The sequence below is a fragment of the Balearica regulorum genome, chromosome 18, assembly GCF_011004875.1.
Source record: "Balearica regulorum gibbericeps isolate bBalReg1 chromosome 18, bBalReg1.pri, whole genome shotgun sequence".
Taxonomy (NCBI): domain Eukaryota; kingdom Metazoa; phylum Chordata; class Aves; order Gruiformes; family Gruidae; genus Balearica; species Balearica regulorum.
Genome location: NC_046201.1, coordinates 1932517 through 1953763, shown reverse-complemented (window position 1 = coordinate 1953763; position 21247 = coordinate 1932517). Strand labels below are relative to the sequence as shown.

Genomic DNA, 21247 nt, shown 5'->3' with positions numbered 1-21247 from the left:
ACTGCATCCTTTTTTCTCCACTGAACATTCTGGTTCTATGCGGAACACATTTTTCAAGTCAGATTTTTGTTTTCTTTCAAATTTTATTCCGTTTGCTCATACAGGGTGGGTCGTCTAGTGGTTAGAGCAAGGCATCAAGGCAACTGGTTTCCAGTCTCAGTCTGTTCCTGATCGGTCAGGGAGCGTTCCCAATTTTATCCAGGTGACTTGGGCAAATCCTGTCAGCTCTAAAAACTTCTTTTTTCTTTTTTTCTTCCTTACCAATATAACAGTGATGATAATTATTGTCATGAGGTTGCATCAGGATTCACTCATTAGTGTCAACAAAGAAGTCCCCAGAAGAGCAGCTCATCCCTTCCACTGCATTTTCTCCTGGGTCTGGAAGCCAGACTGAGAGGTTAAGGAGAGGTAGCGGTTAGATGATGGCATAAATTGTTTGTTTTCTTTTCAAAGACTTGATTAGGAAATATGAAATTAGACTGCCTGGTGTAGATACTGACACAATGTTGTTCCAGGAGATACTCATCATACTTAGACAATCCTTTGGTGCTACTTGAGCGGATTAATTTATGCACTGTGTCACCTTAATGTGCTCTGGTTTCATCCGGTCTTGGGAGGAGGCAAATTCTGCAGCTGCCTTTCATTTCTGGGCACCATCTCACCTGGGGCCAGAAAGCCACGATCATTGCATGGACTTCCTTCTCAAACAGTCCCCTCCAGTGTACAGAGCTGAGCAGCTTCTCTAAGGCTCAATCAGAAGGAGAAATCTCCTGTCCAGCTTCCATCCAGTCCATGCAATGCAGCCCACCCCTGGGCACCCTGGGGAGCACCTGGTCCTTTGGTTTTCCCTGGAAAATGTCTTGAGACCTTGTCCATGGCCAGTTCTCAAGGCTACAGAAACATAGAGACTGATGCACTGTAGGTAAGGAGAATTTGTAGAAAAGCTCTGTACTAATCCCCTCGTATTTCAGCCCATAGACGGGTACCACCAATGGCCAGAGCTGGTTTGGGCTCAACCCCCGTGCAGCGGCTGCAGCGCGTTGTGTCTGTGTGTGGGCTGAGGGTGAGTCGAACTGGCATTGCAGCGCTTCGTCCTGGCTCCGGGCTAGCTGCGGACCTGGCTGCAACTGCTGGGGGCACAATTCCCACCCACCCATGCCCAAAACAGCACTTTCCTTCTCAAATGGCGTTTTATCGAAACAGCCCCCCCGGTCCATGCCTTACATTGGGTGCAGCGTCTGCTCACGGTGGGGCAACTTGGACCCTAAAGGACCACCACGTGCGGCTCAGAGGGGCTGGAACTTGCTGGCACGGCGAGGCGAGCGGAAGGCACGCGATGCTGCGTGCCAAGAGCTGCATGCAGCAGGCAGGGCAAAGGCGAGCCAGCGCAGCCATGCCTTGGGCAGGGACGGGGCACAACCCAGCCCTCGCTGCTTTTCATCCTGACTAATGATGCTGGAAAACATTTTCCACATCTGCCATTAGCCTGAAAGGAGACCCTGCTCCTGTTGAATCTGATTTCCCTTCTGCTCCGTTACAGTTCAAACTACAACCTGCTGCCTCCCGGCCCTGCACATTTCGGGAAGGGAGGAGGGGGGTTACAAACGGCGCGGGGCTTTTTCTTTTTTTCGATACATCCTTCCTTCCGCTCTTCGCAATCAATTAGTGGGCAAAGACTTCTGAAAAGCTCTTTCCTCCCTAACCTTTCGCAGCCTGTTGCGATAATGACTCTGGAGAGCTCGACCTGGGCCTTTGCGTGGGGTTCGTTACCTTCCCGGGGCAGCGGAAGGTGACCTTCATCACTCCCTCCTCTTCCTTTCCTACCCCTGCAGCTCGGATGGTCTCAGGGAGGAGGAGGAGGGGTTGAAGCTGCCTCACTCCCGGCAGATAGAGTTTCTCTCCAGTGTCATTTTTGCAATCAAAAGTCAGAGGGTGGTTCTAGAGATAACATAGACCCTGGGAGGTGGAGGGGGGCTGCCCTTAAAAATAATGATTATAATTATGCATGCCTTGAATCAAAACATCAAGAGATGGAGGGAGAAGGGGCTTTCTGGTTTTAATTTGTAATTTCTTATTCTCTCTCTCACAAGGCAAGATGCTTTCCAGTAACCAAGCTCTGAGCTGCCGCAGCTTCCCCCCAAAACACAGCTTACAACTGAAGCAACTTATTTTGCCAGCAGTAGCGAGGTTTTTTCGGTCCCTCCGTGATGCAAACACACAGGTAGGACGTACTAGCAGAAGTTTTCCCTGGCACCTGCAGCCGCTTTCACAGCCCGTCTGCCTGGGGACGGCGTATCGTGGGCTTTTCAAGCAACACCTTGTACAAAAGCATCCCGGCTTCACAGGGCAGCTTTGTGCCGGCTCCCACACAGGGGGGAAGGACGGGAAGGACCGTGGATGTGTCCTGGGACAAGAACATCCCACTCAGCTTTTACACAAGGTTTTCCCCACAGCCCGGACAGTATTCCCCAAATCTGGCAAGTGCCCCTCTCCCAGTGCACCACCAACACAACCTTCCTCTCCGCTGCTCCTTGCAATATCCCGTTTCCCGGAGCTGCGGTCCCGCCGCGCCGCAGGTGACACTACAGTGGTTTACTGACTCACATCACTGTCCCCAAAGAGGAAGCTTTCGGGCTAATTTTTCCTCCTGTCACCAGCAGGATAAATGAGGGAGCCACCTCCACCGCAGCACTGCTGCCCACGGAGCAGCTGCACGTGGGGAGATACAGAAAATGCAGAAAAATAGCTGCTAAAACCCATGATTGGGACCATGCAACCCGCTAAATGCAACACTTCAAACATCATCCTGATACAGTCACAGCTGCAGTGATGCAGTTCCTTCTTCAAGTGCAAAGCGACCCCCTTGGGGGGAAAAAAAAAAACCAAACCACACAACCAGCATTTTTTAAAGTAACTGCCAAACTCAGGTGATGTGGGCGATGTTTTTCTCCCCGACCATCACCTGTACCAGGAGGGTGCGAGCAGCCACCTCTGCTTCAGCTCCTCCACAGCTCAGCATCACCCCGTTTGCCCCCGCAGCACCCCGCGCCCGTTCGCTGCCCACTGCAACGGCGCTGCACGTAATTACGACCAGCTCTCGCCCGCTGACGGCGCGTAATCGAAACCATCCCATCCAAACCCAGCTGAGAGCGACTGGAACCACTTTGAGGCGAGAAGCCTATTACTGAGTTATAAACCTCTCCCATCCTCCACAGGAGCCTTTCATAGGGCCAGCTAGAAAAATAATAACCCAAAACTCATGTGGTGAGAGGGAGAGAATACGGTGTCTCCAGGTAACAAATATTTGCTTCTTTCGCTATTGTTCCAGCCATAAAATGGATTTATTAAAAAAAATCCAGAATTTGATTTCAGTTGAATTAAATGTGAATGCACCCCTTGCTTCCTGCTGGGTGTTACTTAATATTTTTTAGGCGACAAAGTCACAGCTGAATGCATATGACACAGAAGGCTAGGCTCTCGAAGGCTAAAATAGCCCGGCTTCGTTGGCATCAATGGATTAGCATTGATTTACATTAAGTAAAGACCGGGCATATGGTGCGTATGTGCAGGCAGAGAGTCAGCACGAATGGGTCTTGGGGCAGGCAGATTTCCTCCACCGAAACGCAGAGGTCCCGGTGTCCCTTGGTGAGTGGATTACATCCCCTCCGCTCTTTCGTGTCGGCTCTGCGCAGCAAGGGTAATAGGAAGAATCAAACTTTCGAGCCACTACCATCAAACAAAGCTTTTTTTTCCTCACCATCTCTAGTTTCAAAAAAAAAACCAAAAATCCCCAATTTTTGTTCGTATAGCTTGTCTCCAGAGGGGCTGTGGGAAGCTCTCACCCACTCTGTGACAGCGGGAGCGGAGCAGAGCCGTGCCCGTGAAGCAGCAGCGGAGCCACGCTCCCGGCAGAGGCAGGCTGATCCCCCCGGAGCACGCTGCCTGCCCTCCTTGGATTCCCAGAGAACACCTGAAATTTGCAAAATTCCACATTTTGCTTCCCCATTTACTCTGCCTGAACCAGCCCCACTCCAGCAACACCTTTTGGAGGGACGAGATTCCCTTTCCCGTAATCAAGCAGATTAAAAATCAAAATTTTTAATCACAGCTAGTCATTAATAAGCCCACGATGGATCCAAGCAGGGTTGTGGATCTGCCTGAGACTGAGGTAACAGCTGCTGCTCGGGAGAACTTCGTAACCTTAGGACAAAAAGTCCATCACTCCATGGTCTTTTAGGATCATTGCTTTTCCGCTTCTCCCATGAAATCTCATCCCTGGCCACTAGAAGCAGAAGAGAAAGTCGAAAGACAAGCAGAGGACACGGTTCCTACTGCTTTGCCCCCTCCCTCGCCTAAAATCTAATAAAGATGATTAAATTACATGTCTTTTCCTCCCATTGAAATCACCGCACACTGCTCGAATATTAGAGCTCAGGAAATAAGGCACGACAACTTCCCTCGTGAAACTTAAGAAGGCAGAGCAGGGGTCTGGAGCGACAGGCCTGCAAGACTGGGCTGCTCTAATTAAGAAATCACCCTGCTGAGCAGAACCTAATCTAAATAAAATAGAAAAAGGAACTTAGTTCAAAACGCTGCCGTGCGCTCGCCCCCCTCGCCCTTCCCGCCAGCCCACCTCCCCCCCATAAGGAACCCATCCAAGTCACAGGGAGTTTTTCTCTTCTGCTCTTTCTTGGAGGGTGAGGTAGGCTCACAGAGAGCCCTGTGTGTGCTTGGGGTGGCCACCTTCCAAAGGAAAAATACACCAGCCATGTATGGCAAAAGGCTGCTATTTTTTTTTTTTTATTGGTGATTTTTTAAAATTTTTTTTTAAATGATACTTGACCTGCTGTTTGCTAAGGAGAGGAAAAAAAACAAACCCGCTGATGATTATATTGTTGGTATGGCTGGTCAAAACTGGTTTGGGACAGAAAATTGGAGGTTAGGTTACACTTCCCCCTCCCCTGAAAAAGTTTCTGCCTTTCGTGGAAAAATGCTGAAAAAATCATTTTTTTGTTATAGAATTTAAAAACAAAATATTTGAGCCAAAAATCTCAGCTGATTTGATCGTTCATCATCTCTTTTCAGAGAATTTCCTTATGTTCCCATTCACCCTGACAGATCAGATTCCCCAGATGAAATAAATCTCCCTCCTGTGTGCCAGCGCTGGGGATCACCATCCCACCAGCCCCCCAGCCTGGACCAGAGACTCGACCATCATCTCGTCCCGGTCCCCTCCAGCCCATTCTCCTCTCTCTCCATCACGCCCGTGGTTTCTCTCCCCCTCTCCAACCTGGAGTAGGTGTCCCACCACGCGCTACGGCCACTCAGTCCATCAGCTCCTCACATTCATGAATTTCACAGGCATGAAGTTACCAGGTGAATCGCTATTTAAAAGCTCAGGCAAAGAAAGATTTATAGTGATAAACAGAGGAGCACAGACTTTCCCGTCTATGTTTTAAAAAACCACTTACCTGCTTAAAAGGGAAAGTGCTGCTACTTGAAGGTTTCCTGGCCAGACCTGAAAAGTAAATCAAACAAACACTATTTGCATTTATTCATAATTCCCAGCAGATTGTTGTTCTAGGAGTATTTGACTTCAGTGGAGTTAATCTGCCTCGTGCCAGCAGAGGACCACGCTGGCTGAAGATGTCTCCTAAAGACACCAGGGATGGGACAAGACCAGAACACCAAAACCAAACACCCCAAGTGTATATTGTGCAGGTAGGCACCAGCTGAACAGTCATGTGGATTGAGAAACCTAAACTAGAGGACATCTCCTTTCCTTCTGCACGTGACGTGATGCAGAGATGCAAGTACACACAAGGGCTGCCATTGCCAGCACGTTATTTAATCTTTGAACGAACCAGGCCTATGAAACGGAGAGCAGGTCAGAGCCCCGTGCAGCCCGCTCAAGGTGGTTCACCACCTGCAAGATCACATCTGCAGTACCATGTCCAGTCTTGGTCCTCCCGTGTACAAGACGGACGTGGACATACTGGCTTGAGTCCAGCAGAAGACACCAAGATGGTGGAGAGCTGGAGATGAGCTGAGAGAACTGGGTTGGATCAGCCTTAGAAAGGAAGGGGACGAATCTTAGTGCTGTCTTCAACTGCCTAATTTGAGGGTACAGAGAAGACAGAGCCAGGCTGCTCCTGCAGGGGCACAGGACAAGAGACAGTGGTCACAAGCGTGGACACAGGGCACTAGGACAAATTGTTTTGACCATCAGGTTGGTCAGACACTGGAACAGGGACCCAGGGAGGCTGTGGGATCTCCCCATCCTTGGAGATATTCAGACCGTGACAGGATGTGCACCAAGCAAGGCAGTGTGGGTGGCCCTGCTCTGAGTGGGGTTGGACTGGAGACCCGCAGAGGTCCTTTCCAGCTGAAATTATTCTGCAGTTCTGCATCTCTCTGTGCACACGCACCCCTCAGTGTTCCCAAGTTCCAGCCTGCACTGGCTCCCAGACCTCTGAAGGGGCACAGCCTGCTCCCAGACCCTCCCAGACGTATTACTCTCGCAATTTCTTTCCGAACAGTAAAACCATTTCTCCATAACTCCGCTAAAGCGTTAACACTCCCGTTTCAGTTTCTTTTATGATAGCCTCAGGCTACTGCCAGCCAGGTTCCCCTCGCCACCCAACCCACTCCGCAGCAGCTCCCCCAACTCTCTCACAGCACTGCCTGTTCTCCAATGGAAAAAAAAAATGTAAATAAATACACTACAGAAGAAGAACATCGGCGCTATCGGCCAACAGAAAATGGCAGTGAGCCAGCACTGCGCCCACCCCACACGCCAGACGGGGGTCCAACCTGCTCCAGCCAGCGGAGCTGCCGGGGGGTGCGACACGGCTGATGAGAGGGACAGCAGGGCTCTTGGCTGGTTATCTGCAGGGTTTGTGCCCGTTCTTCATCCCTTGGGCTGCGACGGGGAACAATAGGGACTGGAGTGGAGTCTGGTGGGTTTCGTCCCTTCCGTGGTCTCTCCCGTTTTCCACAGGGCTTCGCACAGGTCCCACGGCTGCTCCTCCGCCTCTGTTTCTTCCCTGTAAAACAGAAAAAGGTTGTTTTAACTTTACCGAGCGTTGCGAGAATGAAACCCGCTCGCAAAGTATCAGGTGAGGGATGGCCACTGTTGTATACAGGGAAAAATAAACTCCTGCCAACGTCTGCTCCCCGGTGGGGAGATGTTATCACCCCCCTCCCCGCAACCGCTCCCCCTGAGCACAAGTGGAAAGCTGCGTTACCCAGCAATACTGCTCTGAGATTGCTTTACTGGTTCTCCTAGGTGTGATACGCTACGCGGCTGTGATGCGCTGCACTCGGGAAGCAGCACCAAACAGATCACATATTCCTGTCCTGAGGAGCTTATGGCCTGCGTAGATTTTCAGTATGGGAGTGTGATGACAGAGGATTTCTCAGCTTAGTGCTGCATGCGATATTTTATCAGATACGGTGTCAGAAGTGTCCTTTGCATCTGCTTCTTTCTCTTTTTTTTAATAAAACCAACAGGAGACTTTCCCCTAACATCTACCAATGACAAACTCAAGAGAAATCGGTTTTTTTCCTCCACCTCTGATTCATTCACCACTAATTTCTGTTCACCTCAGTGCTCAGAACAGATCCTTGGTATTCAGCACAGCGCAGATCCCGCGTGATTCCCTGGGACACTTCAGGAACGGCAGTTTCATCGCTGCCACCTAAGTGAATAGGTCAACGCTCACCGCACAGACTCTGCTCTCCTTCCCTATCTCGCCATTACTGGGAGTGTTCGTAATTAGCATCATTCTAGTTGAACAGATGGGAAACTGAGGCAGAGAGAGAGACATGTTAAGTAATTTGCCCTGGCGAAAAAGCATAAGGAGAAAAGGAAAATCTTTCTTTTGAACCTCAGCCTGTGTTTAACCCCCAGACCAGGCTTTCATAGGTGCCCGTAGTCATCCCTTCATTCTGCTAATGAGGACACACGTTTCTAACCACCTTAACCTCACTCCATTTTGCAGAAACAGCACAATGAAGTGCAGCACTGAGAGGCATCACCTCTGGGTAAACACCGAGTAACACATCAGAAGAAAAGAAAAAATATTCAAACTCTACAAGAAGGCATTTAAAAATTCGTAATGTCCTACATGTTCATTGCAACTTAAAATCTTCTTAGCCACAAACATATGCACAGCCCAAAACTACAATCATCATAAATTTTCTGCTTGATAAAAGCTCTGCACTTGCACAGCGTATAGCGCGCTTTTCTGTGTAGCTGTATATGGACACCACAGATCTCTATTTTGCATTATTAATACAGTTACTATTTTACTCCTATCTTTTGTGAATGCCTGCTAAACTTCAAGAAATGAGTCAAACCCTTTAATAAAACACAGCACGCCAGAGAGGAAAGCGCAGTGAAGACAGGAAGGTGCCAGGTGACATTCAGCCACCACCATCCCTCCTCCTGGATCGCTGCAGCTCCATTCCTCAGCCCTGCTCCAGGAGAAGACACGGTCAGAGAACGGATCCTCCAGCAATGCTGCTAAAGCCCTATACAGCTATATAGTCTCCTTACCCTTGAACAAGCTAAACCCCCAGCAGCACAAAACTTGATTTACTTCCCATTTCAGGTTGGGGAAAGAAAGCGTGTCTTTGCATGGGCTGAACGTGCCCTGCAGGAACAGAGGGAGGGCACACACATATAGGCATATACATACCTACATATCTGAGGGTTTATGCAAAGCCATCCCAAAGTCACGCTCTTCATTTTCACCCTCTTCGCCTATGCCAGGGGTCCCACAGCTCCTCTGCAGACCACAGCCGTCCAGCCTCCACAGAACAACACGGTGCCATCACCCGGCCCACGTCCCTGCGGTGCTACAGAAACCCTCACGCTCACGGGTGAATTTGCAGCCCAGAGCACGTTGCAGCGAGCGGGGCAAGCGTGCCAGGCAGGCGCACAGCCGATACTTGCACGCTCCTCAGCGAGCAAGCACCCGCGCCACTCACGGGGAGCACGTGGCCCAGCTCTGGAAGGAGAAGTTGCCCCAAAGCCCCCGTTCAGGACCAGCTTCCCCCCCCACCTCTGTCCTCCACTTCGCTTTCTGCAATGCCAGGTCTTCCCGGCGAGCGGGGGACCACCGAGCCGTGGTCCCGGCATCCCACCGCGCTGCAGCGGGGACGAGCGGTGAGCCGGCTGCCGCCGCCTGCAAGGAAATGGGGCTGGAGCGCACTCCAATCTCATCTTTTATACCGCTTTGTTTGTAAGCTGTCGGCCCGTTTCGGGAGGCAGCAGCAGCGAGTGGCACATGCAGAGAATGAAGACGACGATGGGTTTTAGCAAGAGTCCAAGGACACCTTTTCTTAAGCTTCATTCATAGCAGCAGGCACAGTACAACAGCCCAGCAATTGTTCTCTCAAATGTCACCTTCCCATGGAGGCCATCGTGCTGACAAAAACCTCCCCTTACGGGCACGCGTGGGAGGGAGGACTCTGTTATTTTTCTAAGCATTATTTTTTTTAACCACACTATCCTGCAAATATCTCCAGAGAAACTCCACCACGCACAGACAAGGATTTTAAATTTTCTTTTTTTTTTTTTTTTTTCCCCTCCGAGCTCTTCCTTCTCTCCTCCCCTATGCTTTTCCTTTCTCTCCTTCTCCCTCTCTCTTCCCTTCTTCTCGCGGCTGGAACAATTTGGCTCTGTTCACCCGCATTCCTGCGGGCCCGCTCCTCGGGCTGCCCGCGCCGGGCTCGCTCCCTGCACGGGGGACGCACAAGGTTTGCATTCAGGCAGGGGAGGGCAGGAAAGCGAATCTAATGTACTCGGGGATTGTTGTGCCATCAACTTAATACCTGCGCAGGGAAAACAAAGGCGCTTTAGAGAAGCGACTTCGGTGCTGTGACCCTTCCCCCAGCTCAGAGGAACCCGAGAGATAACAAGGGCTGAAAGAAAAGGCACAAACATAATTAAAACTACCCAAGCAATTTCTGGAGGTATTATAGATGATGATAGCCCAGAGGATAATAGTATTTCTGGTATTATTAACATCCACTGGCACGAAGGGACAAAAAAAAAAGTGGTTTGTTTGGGTTTTTTAAGCTCTTTAGCGTAATTATTTCAGAGGAGGGAGGAAAAAGTTCCTTTTTGGATGGGAAACCTGGGTGCAACCGGAGCCGGGAGCAGTGCCGATCCCGGGCTCCGCAGCGTTTTCTGTGTGCAGAGCTGCTGTGATGGAACGGGCACCCCCGGGGGCACGGGGGACCCCTCCGACCCACGGGCTGGCTGTGCCTGGGAGGCATCGAGGCTCCCTCGTGCCAGCCTGGGAGTTCAAACCCATCAGGCATGGCTCAGCTCTCCGTCCCGCGAGTGCGTTGAGTGAAAAGCACGATTAATTCCTCTGCTGCGGCTGGTTTCTTCTTGCCTGCGGTGTCGTGCCTGCTGACGCAACCCCCGTCGGTGCAGAGCGAGGTTGAACAAAGCTAAAGAGGTGCAAGGGATTAACATCCCGGATGATCCTTTTGTTCACGTGAAACAATTTCAGGCTCTTGGCTAATGAAGTCCAGAATCGGACTATACATCTCTCTGCCCATCGCAACGCTCTCTTAATCAAGCCAACTTATTCCGAAACCCAGGCTTGCAACACGAGCAAGCACCCCCTCCAGCCCCGCCAGCACGTGCCGTAGGATGGGATGTCCCCGGGCACCGTGGGCAGATGCCAGCCCTCTCCTTCCCTTGCCTGCAGCCACTTTGCCAGCCCCGCTCCTGCCGGTATCGCAGGCATGTGCCGTAGGGTTTAGCTACTCACCTCAAGAAATACCATCAGTCACTTGGGGAAAGTGCCTGGCCCATTGTACGGGCTCAAGCAAGCCCGGACCACGTGCCGTGACCAGTCCTCAGCTCCCACAAGCTGGGAGTCGGACTCGATGATCCTTATGGGTCCTTTCCAACTTGAGATATTCTATGATTCTAATGTGGGGCTTTCCCCATCAGCGCTGCCGATACTCCCCATCACTTTGAGTCTGGATTTGTCGGTCTCACGGTGCAGAGCAGCAGGTTGGGGAACAGGGTGGTTCCCCCCAAGTGGAAAAGGCTCCCCGGGCTGGGCCAAACGCGTTGTTTCGCCAGGGTGGCTCGAAGCCAAACAAACCGGTCAAGGCAAGAAAATGGTGTCGGGAGCACAGAGATGTTTGCAAAGAGATTTTCACCCCGGTCTGTTGCTAGATAGAGCCAAATTCCATCCTATTCCCATTGCATAATATAATTAATAGTAATAAAAGCTCTGCCATTATGCAAGAAAACTGGGGGCACTTTCTATTCTAGTTTCATCTCACCTGCATCGCTGTTTTCTTGCATCGGAGTCAACACTGTTTCCTTGCTCTGCACTCAGTGTAACTTCATTAAGCAAAAGCATAAAGTCTGTGTTATTTATTTATTCCACATGATAAACCCAGGATATTACTCACTGTGATAACACGGGTTAATTTTCAGTGAAGCCTCTCTTGGCAAACTTTTAATACAATGAATAACACTCCTATCAGATCCAAGATAAAAGGCTGTCGTATCATAACCTCATTTCAGTCTTTGACCCAGTAACGCTACACTTCAAGATGCTGTAATTATGCTCCGCTGACTTTTTTTCTTAATTGTTACTCATAAAAACCAAAGCATAAAATTAAATTAGTTCAATGCTATTTAGCACAAGCTTTATCCAAAGCCAGAGCCCGCGTCAGGCAGGGAATGGCTGTGTTAAACTCCACTTCCAATGCACCTCTCTGCTGGTCCCTGAGTTTGAAATTAGGTCTACGGCAGTTGGGGTAAGTGGGTAAATATTGTCACCCATCCCCTTCTAAATATTGTTGCCCAGCCTGCGCGGGAGGGTGCAAGCAGAGCTGGGCGCAGCCCTTGGCCATCCGAGCCCCCAAAGCTGCACCCAGAGCAGGTACCTCCATCCTTCTACGGATGGGAGAAACGTGAGGCAACAAATCTCACAGCTGTTAATTTGAGCAATTTCTATTAAAAGCAAAAGAGGATGAAGCCGTTACAATTTTGGGGAAAAAATAGAAGATGGTCACAAATTAGAGTTACCATTTTGACCCACCCCAGCTGAAGTCTCATTGCAATGCTACACCCCAAAAACGAGCCTTTCCTCCCGCACGAGGCTGCTTGAGTCCCAGCAGAGCCCAACGCTGCTTCTGGGGCAAACACGAGCAATATGGGCAATGCGCTTCACAGTTTCTGAAAGGCTGGATCGGCTTCATCGACCTCACATCACTTCTCCCAGCTTTATATTATACCAGCGTAAGCAAGCAGAGAAACGGCCACACGATTCGAGGGCAACGGGGTTATTTTAAAATTAGAAGAGGCTTCGAATAAGCTATTCCATGAATACGTTTTGCAAGTTTACCTTTTTCTTTTTCAACATCTAGGACAGCAACGCATTAAAACCTACGCAAGAGATGGCATGAAGCATGCTATTAAACCAGGGAAGCCTTCGCGAGGTGTGAGAGCCATGATAAGTCCTGTTTAAACTTTACCCAGAGCTAAACACCAAGTGTCAACATGAGCCGCTGCCCAAACTCTCTGATCAGGCCAGGCAAACATCCAATCAGAAGTATAAATCAAAGCCGAGACACATCCAAGTGAGACTGGAGTGTTTAACTCTACAATTCCCATCTGACCAGGACTTTCCCAGCAGGTTACCCACAGCCAGGTCTCTCCCCAGACATTTATTTATATAAGAAACCCGTCTGTATGCATTATTTTTGTATTTATTTTCCCCTGGTAGGCATAGACACAAAGCAAATGCTCCGCAGGGTACATGCTGTACCAGCGCTGCAGCATCCGCGGGGACTGCTGGTAGATGTTGTATTTGCTTTTCCTCCCGCCCCGTCTCCCCACCACCAACCCCACTGGCCCCGGGAATCGGCTCCTGTTGGCCGGCCCAAAATTGCAAATAACAGGAGGGAAAAAACCCCGCTCCTGATCTCACCGGGTGGGAAAGGAGAGGGAGGGTCACGCGTTAGCCGAGGGGTCACCGGGCTCCCTCCACATCACCCGCCCACCCCTAAATCGGGGATTACGTTCCCCATGTAAGGGACACAGCAGGGGGGTGCTCTCCTTTCGGGAACTCTTTAAAAACCCCCAAATGCCACCTTCTTAAACCTCCATCACAGCCCTCCGCTACCGCCAGACCAGACACCTACTGCCAAGGACGACACGACATTTTGGCTGCCAACAACGCATGCCTTCGGGAGCTGCCGGCCGCAGCCGTCGCCAACCGTTTGCTTCCAGGAGTGGATTTTGCAGTTTTCCCTGCCTGTCCTGGTGCCGGGAGGACTGGGGGGGGACCTGCTCCCCCAGCCACCCACACTGTCACCCCACAGCCCCCGTCCCCGCCACCCTGCTCCGGCACATGCCCGTGTGTCAGCATCCATGTACCTCAACACGTGAACATATTTCGGGCTGGCAGTCTGTCCGCTGAGCTCACTAAGCTTCGGATTAGGCCTTCAAGTGATGTAACTCATAATTAAAAACGCATGTCAATATTCTGAGATTTATTTTTTTTTTTTTCAGATTGGGCAAAAGAAAGGTTAAAAAACACCATCTGTCATGGTAATTTTTTTTCATATTTCTCTGTCCTTTCCCTCGTTAAAGGGAAGCGGGGAGGGGAGAATGTTCATTTGAAGCTTACAACATGTTTTATTAATTGATGGCAAATAATCCTAAGATAAAGTGCACAATAAATTTTTTAATGAGAACATATGGTGGGGAAAATTGATAGGACTGAGCCTTTGAAGATTTCCTTGTGAGCGCAGTTACAAGAGGAGCAGCAAAGACTTGCTCTGGGGAGCCCGAACACTCCTCAAAGGGAGGCGAAGGCAAGGGGCAGGTGGGGCGATCGCTGCCAGGTACCAAGTGCTCCAGCTAGACATCATCCCCGAAGCGATGCCCCAAGACTTGATGGTTCACAGCCCGTCTAAACGCAGAAGTATTTGAGCACTCTAAACTCACTCGTGACTTTGATCCGTGCCGGATGCCCTGGTGCCACCGGCTCCGGGGATGGTCCTTGGCATCAACGGGTTAGGAGCAGGCTTAAGTGAAATAAGCTGCTCATAAAGAGTAAGTGTCTCAGGAGTTTATGCCCACGTGGCCACTTTGATTAAACCAGAGTGAGTTTCCACATGGATGCAGGCTTACTTTGGCCTGCTGTAAAGCTAAGACTCCATCCCGGAATAACTTTGGTAAAACCAGAAGGAAAAAACCCTCGTGTTTTCACGTTGTTTCCTGCTAACCCCCATAACCCTTTAGCTCCTCCATAACCTGTCCTTTGCAAAGCCTTGCTACACAGATGCAACGGGGACAAGGGACACCCAAACCGTGCCCTGCACCTGCTGCCCTGCACAGCATCCCCCGCTCCTCCTCTCTTCCCTCGCCATAAAACGGCCGTTAAAGAGCAGCCACGTCGGGTTCCATCCTAAGAAAGGCAGCAAAGCCCGAGCCACGGACAAATGCCCAAAAGCGCATCAGGAGCTATCTACCATGAAGTGGTTTTTTCGTAATAATGTAATTCATTTATTTTAGATTTATTAGCAGCGCCCAGTTGTGCTGCAGAAACATTCATAAAAACCGGGGAATGCAACAGTGCGGGGAGGGACACGTGGTATTTAAAGCAACATCTCTGAAAAAAATAAATAAATAAAAACTACCTCCCAAGAGCAACCTGGTCCCCAAGCAGCCATACCCACATGAGATACGGGATTCCTCCAGGGACGAAGTGACTTAAGAGCGCAGGCCCCCAGCTGATTTTTAGAGGACTTGTGCTCGCTTTGGCATCGCTGAATATCCCATTCTAATACACGTCCATAAACAGTTACACCCTCCAAACCAAACACACCCTGGCCCTTAATCCACCACTCCCAGAAGAGCCTGAGAAAACAGCCAAGTCTTGCAGGGTACGATGAGAATCAGCTCATGTAGCCAAGTGCTCCCCACCACCCACCAGCACGTTTTTGGAGCTCGTGAACCGATTCTGCGTCAACGAAGCCCGACCCCTGCCCCGGCCGTGTCTGTCTGCTGGGGATAATACCTTCAAAATGCATGAGACTCGCTGCACTTGTTTTGGGAAGGAACTTTGCCTTGTACCCCACAGAGAGACACGGTTCTGAGTGCATCAACATATTTAGCATCCCCTCAAGCCCCATCGCAGCGTGCGGATGCACTAACAGCCCCAGGGATTTAGGCTCAGGCTGGTGCTGTGGGGCTAAAGGCCATGCAAACTAAGTGCTACAAGCAAGAAGTGCCCCCAAACTTTATCAAACAGTCACTTTATAATTTAACTCCTCATTAAATGGAAATAAAGAAATAAAGGAATGAAAAGAACATCTGGCTTTCACACCGTTCTTGTTCACTCAGGAAAGTGGCTCTCCTCTACTGAAATTCAGTTTTCAGGTAGGAAAAGTCAGGATTCACATGATTCCGGGAGCTGGAGCTTTAAGGAAAATATCCTCAGAGTGGAGGGTCTGGTGCTTTTCCAGCCTGTCAATATTTCTTGGCCCCATTCGATTCAGTCATGAGACCCGGCCAGGGCACCTCGGGTCAGGAGCTGGAAGTGCCAATTTGCATCTGTAACCCATTAACCACAGGCAGATACGGATATTGAAAGAACTTTGATTTAAAAACATATAGCCCCAGAATAAGATGTCTTGCACCTGGACTTCACAGCTTTTTCCATTCATTTGGGACTCCTGCCTAACACTTTTAAGACCCTGATGAGATGGACAAACAGTTCTGGACCAAGAACACACCAGAGGCTTATAAATAAAGATATTTTTCAGTAGTACACGATAGAGAGTGCTTCCATTTTCAAGCAACCAGCCCTATAGCCTTTCGGGGGGGGTGGTGAAAACCAGATCTTTTGAAGATACGACCCCAAAACAGCCATCTGCCCCACTTGCACTGGGTGCTCCTGCAAGCTCCTGCCCTGGGCGGCACGGGAGGACCTCCAGCTTCCCGGCCCGGCTGATCCCGGTGGCCCAAGCCAGCAGGATTCCTCTCATTCTTCACGTGGACTTTCACCGCTCAAATCAAACACGGGAGCAGAGCTGCCGGTCGGTGCGGGCAGGCGGCGGTGGTGCCCGGGGGAGGACGGGCAGGCTCGGCCAACCCAGCTGACTTTCCCACGCTCTCCCTGATCCTTTTTTATCGGTGTTGTGACAAGAGATGTCAAGGACTTTCTAACGGTGCCAAAAGTCCCGTGGGGGTGGCACTGGAGAGATTTTGCCTTCCTACGGGGGGGACCCTCCTCAACACGGCAGCCAGATCCAGGGCAGCTCCGGGACCCAACGCGCAGGAACACCTTGGTGCCGTCCTCGGGAGCAAAATACTCCAAAAGAGCCCCAAAGCCGGCAGCACCTTGTCACCATGCTGGCACCGAATCCTGCAAAACAGCCCTGGGGCAGAGAAAAAGGTCCTGCAAAAAGGGAGGGGGTGAGCAGCGGTAAGAGGAGGGGAAACAGCCAAGAAAAGCTGGTTGGACACTAAAACGGGCTGGGACCCCGGGGACGCAGCGGTACGGCCCCAGGGAGGAGCGCCGGCAAAGCGCCCAAATACCTGCACTGGCACCTGCTTTAGGGAAAGGCTTTTGGAGAGGCTGGGGCTGCTATCAGGTTGTTTAACACAATATTCTGGGAGCAGCAGAGACACCTCCCCGAGCCACCAGCTCCAGCAACCTGCCCTTCCTCGCACCCCATCGTCCTCATCCTCCTCTGCACAAGCAGCCTCTTCCCGTGGCTGCGCTCCCTCTCCCTGCTCATTTCGAGCAACATTTATCTTACGCACTATTGCAGCCAGAGGCAGTAAGCAGCGAACAGAGATCTTGCCTATAGCTCTTGAAACCGGCCAGTTCCACTAACACAGTAAAGGCAACGTGCAAGTGTGTGTGTATATGTGTGTGTGTGTGTATATATATATATATATATAATTTTTCCCACGGAACTTTGGACTAAGTGCAAAGTTGGGCCAGGAATCCTATGAGAAGAGAACAGGATTTCCCAGGAGATTTCCATCACTTCCTCCCTACCCTCAGGCCGGAAAGCTGGTGCTGTGAGAATTGTCCTTCTCTGGGTATTTTGGCCCATCCTCTTCCAGCACCGAACAACCCAGGGCCAAACTGATGGGAAACATCAGATTATCTCTGGTTTTTTAATTTTTAAAAAAAAAATGATGTAAATATTGTTCACGATTTGGATAAAAGTTCAGACTTGAGAAGCCACTTTCAAACTGGGACTCTGTGATCAGACACAGGCAATAAAGCTATCGCAGCCTAAAATTGCTCCAAAATGACATTGCTTTGTGACGGAGGGAGAAAGAGTAGGATCAGCAGGATACAGATTTTCAAGAAAAATTCTTTCTTCACTCCCCAGGACCCGGCGGCCAGGCCATTCCACCCTCAGTGCACTCTTTGGGACAGACATACTATATATAAAGTGGAACTTCTCTACCGAGAAAAAAAAAAAATCATTGTTTTTTAAGTTGGGCTAAAGACACTTTTCTTTTTGGCTGGCATATCAAAGAAGAAATCATAAATCTTACCTAATTTTAAGGAAGTGGGGCTCTGTAAGGAAAATGGAAATGCAACATGCAGCCCTGTCATATTTGGTTACTGTCCCCATCAGTAGCCTGTCCAAAGAGAGCCCCAGGAGGCAAACAATTTGCCCTATGCCAAAGAAAAATTAATTTGTGACTTTAGAACCTCAGGCAGACTAGGAAATATGACGGATTTAATTTTTTGCAGGCGTACAAAAACGAACCACTTTCTCTCCACACTCACAGACAGAAACCTGCAGAAAACACTTTGCCCATCTGCTCCTTCCCCATAAAGCAATGCAGTATCCGTAATCCTTTTTTTTCTGTCTAGAGACGAGATGGCAGGTCCTTGGGAATCTCAGTGCATCGTTATGTGCATGCAAGTACAGGCAACAGCACCAAAAAATTCCAGCTTCTAAAGAGACAGAAAATAAGGATTCCTTGGATTTCTGAACACCCTTAATCACAGCAGCTTCGAGTCTCACAAAGAGTTGTTTTTCTCTTGTGATTTCCCAAGGCCTCTTCCAAACCGAACTGAAAAAGCAATAAACACAATGATTTTTGCAAAGAGAAGCTGCTCTCGCCCCGCCGAAGACGCACATCGGCTGTCGTCTGTCAGACCTGCTGCCTGACGGCGGGGGAGCGCAGGTTTCATCTGCATCTCCCACCGTTTCTGTCCGTGCGGGTTAGCTGCATGTTTCCATTGAGGTACCAGCCTAAAAGCAAACTGAAAACAAGACGTTTGGATGTCCCTTACCCCCAAACATCCAGCACTACTACACAAATAAAACCCACCAAAACTACCCAACCTTGCACCACGGACAAGGTTTCCCCAGCTACGGTGTTTCTACCACTGGTTTTGCCCCCATTAGCATCAAATGCCAAACTGGTTTCTTTACAGTAGCTTTTCTGGACCACACTGTTCCCAAGCGAACACCAAATTCAGCCACACGGTCCCATCACCACCCAACGCCCACCTAGGGATTTTCTCTGTACGAGTCCTTCCAATTAAGAAAACAGCAATCTTAGGGGAAAAAGCTAAGGAAGGATCTCAGGAGCTGGACTACGGCTTTTTCCGACTTAAAATCCTGGAGGTCTCGCCTTTGTGAGGAAAGAGCAATGCCCACACCCAACTCGGCACACAAAACCAGCCCTGTGCGCTCAGCGGCCGTAACTCACCCACGTTTTGGACAGCAATTAGCGCCGTGTGTTCCCCCCCCCCATCCCTGCCCACGCTCAAGGAGGTCTCAGGTCGGCGGGGAGGAGGTGGGAAGGGAAAGGAGGGGTGTTAAGAGTGAATTTCAGACTTTCGCATCCCCTCTCCAGATGTGCCGCGTAAGCGGCCGGGAGTGGAATCTGACTCCGGAGGAAGGGATTTAAGACATGATTTAGCAGTTTACCTCCAACGTTTGTCCTGAATTTTTTACGGAGCGGTTCGAAGTCAAGCTGAGAAGTTTCTCAAGCCCTTGTCCAAGCCGGCGGGGCCGCCGTGCCGGTGCCAACCCTCGCCCCGTACCTCCCCGCAGATTCTAGGAACTTCACCCGAGCAAGGGAGGAATTTTTCTGCAACCTCCCTACCTCGCCCTGTGCTTTTTGGCCGGGGCTGCGTAATACCGTTTGGCCTGTCCTGGCAGCCAAGTGCCAAGGTATATATGTACGTACCGATCAAAATGAATGGAGCTGCTGAATTAAGTGTTGGAGCAAAACCCCGCAGGACAATAAAATCCATTGATGGTGGAGAGGAGTCCAAGTCTCCGTTGCTCTGAGCCAGAGCTCCCACAGCAGAGCCCTCTTGGTCTGAGCCATCCCTGCTGTGGGATGGTCACCAGCCTCCCGGATGGATTCCTCCTAGGGAAAAGCCACTTTTCTCTGGAAACACGATGGGCAGATCTCTGCTGCCAGCTCAATGTGGGTTTAAGTCTTCTTTCGGGGCACCTACCACCTAGCTTGTAGCCCTCTCAAGGGCTGCCCAAACCCATGCTTCTTGGAAGAGGGAGTCCACACACAGACAATGTCCTCCTGGTCACTCAGTCCACATAAATTGAGACTAGGCATGGTTGAGCATGCATCAGTCTAAGCCAGGTCCAGCATATTCCCTGGAAGCCTGTCTGACTCAAAGCAGCGGTGGCTGCCTGTCCCTTTGCTTTCCAATGCCTTCCTTTCACCATGCAAAGCAGAGAGTGAAAGCAGCTTCCAGCTGCCACGCTGAATTTGGGAGGGAAAAATCTCACTGGAGCAAATTCGATATGGACAGCCATTGACAAGGAATAAATATTTTAAAAAACCTAGGATGTCAATTTTACAGTTGCTCTCTGGCTCTTTCTGACCATAACCACACTTTAAACACTAGTTTATGATGCAAACAGCCAGCAACCAACTGCTGGAAGCTTGTGGAACAAACTACCCACTTTGCAGAGATAGCAACAGCCCAGGTAGACATGGGCAAGCCAGCTCGCTTGAAGGCTGAGCCAGGACACGACGACTTGCTTGGCTCTGGGATGCAAACCACAGCTCTGAGCCATTGATGCTGGCCATCTGCATGTGAAAAAGCAAACATATAAATAAAAATTACTGTGAATGGCAGAAAATGATGCTGGAGAACATTCCCACTGGCTTGGCTTCTCCTTAGCCCTGGAAGCAGAGCTGTGCCACAGCCAACACTTGGCCAGAGCCAGCCTGCAATAGCTCGCCCACCTCCGCGCCCAGGCGTGCAGGCTGGGCTGCAAACCCTCTCCCACCCACGCTTGTTGGAACAAGGGAGAGGCTGTATGCTTGCAGCTTTGAAAAATTATTAATAAAAATGCCAATTGGTTGGTCAGAGCTTTTTTTTTTTTTTTTTTTTTTTTAAATTTGGTTTTGAATGACACAAACCCTCCAGTATTGCAAAAACTTGTCTACCACCGGTCAGCTTTGCAAACGGCAGAGTTTGATTTCCGCAGAGGACTGATCCATGGTCTGCCCGGGTTTTGGGTGAAGATGGAGGTCACAGAACTCACTGGGCTGCCTCCGGGACAGACCTGCTGCACGACCTCAAGAGCTCCTTTCAGCTCTCTCCTGTGGTAGCTTGTTCCTGCCACGGAAGGCAGGGGAGATTCACGCTCGATGGCTGCACCGTTGCCACCAAACTGGTTCCTGGGGGTTGCTGGCAGTGACACTCCAGTACGCACACGGGGTAAAGGGCACAGCAAATGGGCCGGGGTACCCCCACTCTGCTTGTTGGATCTTAAAAAATCCAAATGAGCCAAGAAGTGTGCTCGATACCCAGCCTGAAAGCTGCCACACAAAATAAAAAAAAAAAAAAAAAAAAAAAAATAAAAGGCAACCTCAGCCTCTCTTGTTTTTACTTCTTTTTCTAAAGGAGAGTTAAGTAGTTTCCCTCTGTGTGTCCATGGATCTGTCAGTCTGAAAACTTCAAATGTTGTCTAGCTACATTGACCCTTTGGCCAGCTTGAAGCCTCTTTGGGAAAGGATGGAGCTCCTAAAGGATGGCGTTCTGTGTCAGAAGATGGTCAGGGAGAGGAAGGGAAGCCTATGGATGTGGTGACTGAGAAAGGACTGCCCTATGGACGCACATCACATAGATTCACTGGACATGAGAGAATTTACCCAGAGAAAACTTTTGTGAATGCCCCAGTAATGGGAAAAGCTTTCACCCATCTGCCCTGCTAACAGAAT

At 50.1% G+C, this 21247-nt stretch overlaps 1 long non-coding RNA gene across 1 annotated transcript in view; it reads right to left on the bottom strand.

The window, feature by feature from the left end:
- The window catches only part of LOC142604346 (uncharacterized), a 136910-nt gene that overhangs the window by 31330 nt on the left and 84333 nt on the right, over nucleotides 1-21247 (bottom strand). Inside the window, exons 3-5 of the long non-coding RNA XR_012838213.1 lie at nucleotides 6814-7046; nucleotides 5472-5518; nucleotides 3533-3684 (exon numbers count right to left, since the gene is read on the bottom strand). This is a non-coding gene — a long non-coding RNA (uncharacterized LOC142604346). The remainder of the gene's footprint in view (nucleotides 1-3532; nucleotides 3685-5471; nucleotides 5519-6813; nucleotides 7047-21247) is intronic.